Raw genomic sequence first — 1,404 nt, 5'->3', positions numbered from 1 at the left:
CTACACAATAGACTGGGTGTACCGATTGAAGCAAAATGATATTTTGGTCTACCTGCTCAAATCTTTACTGTTTGTTTGGTTCTGCTAACACGCTAATTTGACTCTCAAGACACTTGAGAAGGAAAAGAGAACTTCAGTGAATAAATCAACAGCTCAGACTTCAATTAAGAGGAGCCCCACCCCCAAAATACAGCCAAGACCAGGAAAAAGAGAGGCCCAACAGCCTTGTTATTTTTAAGGCCAAAACCCCTTAATTCTTGCCCTTCCCCCAGAACGTCTTTATGATGAAAGAAGCTCTGAAGAGAAAAATGCATAAGCCCATGTGTCTTTGGCAAGTCGCATTAAAAAAAAAAAATCAAGTTCAGAAATCACTGCAGGGGCGGGGGATGAGAGCTTGAAGAGAGTCATTGGAATGGCATGCATGTTGATGACACTTCAGGCTGCTAAAAAGGGGCACTTCCTCTTAATTAGTCAGCACAGAAGCACTATTTGATCTGCCTACAAATAACTGTTGTCCCAAAATACCAGATCCTTGCAACCTGGATGGTGCTTTCCCTGTTCCTTCACACACGCTTTAACCACATCACGCAAGCAAGCTATGAGCACGGACAGGCACAGAGCTAAAATACCCAGTCCCTAGGATGGTCATTTACACTAACAGTCCCAGTGCAGATGGGGCTTCACAGAGATAACCTTTACTTTGAAGCTAAACATAATTCAGCAATACTTGCTCCTCCCTTCACCTGGCACATCCATGTCAATTCCCATGCCCCCAACCTTAGGCCCAGCACCTTTCGTACCGTTTGAGTACCCCCTCCCCCCAAAAGACGGCAAACCAGACAAGTCACTGAAAGAATTTCAAAGCTGAACTCGTGCTAAGGAGCTGCATGTCCCACTCGGGCGCCATCCTCAGCAGCAATGGGCTGGAGACCTGGGGCTGTCTTTTCAGGCAGGAAGGGGACGGGCAAACCAGACAATCGAAAGCCAAGGGCAGCGACCACAAAGGATCTCCCACGCCCCCACCGCCCATCTCACGAGGGAAGCGGAGCAGCTCTTTCCCCCCATGGCAAAGGCAACTCCAGCTGGGCCAGGCAGTTTCATCATCCCGTCTTCCCGGAGCTCCTAAGTGCCGGCCCCTTCCCGGCAGGGCGGCAGCCGGGAGATGCTGCGGCGGCTCCAGCGGGACCGGCTCCTCGTGTCACGGAGACACAAAAGCACTAGGGAAACCCGGGCAGGAGGGCCCCGAGCCCAGGGAGGCGGGGACCCGTCTCCGGCGGCGGGGAAAGGAGAAGAGAGACCCCCGCGCCCGCCGGGGAGGGAGGCTGAGGCTGAGGCTAAGGCTAAGGCGGGGCCGGGAGGCCGCGCGCGGCTCAGGAGGGACCAACGGGGAAGCCCGGCGCGGGG

The sequence above is a fragment of the Alligator sinensis genome, unplaced genomic scaffold (assembly GCF_000455745.1).
Source record: "Alligator sinensis unplaced genomic scaffold, ASM45574v1 scaffold31_1, whole genome shotgun sequence".
Lineage (NCBI taxonomy): Eukaryota > Metazoa > Chordata > Crocodylia > Alligatoridae > Alligator > Alligator sinensis.
The sequence above is the reverse complement of the archived record's forward strand: the minus strand, read 5'-3'. Positions refer to the sequence as shown.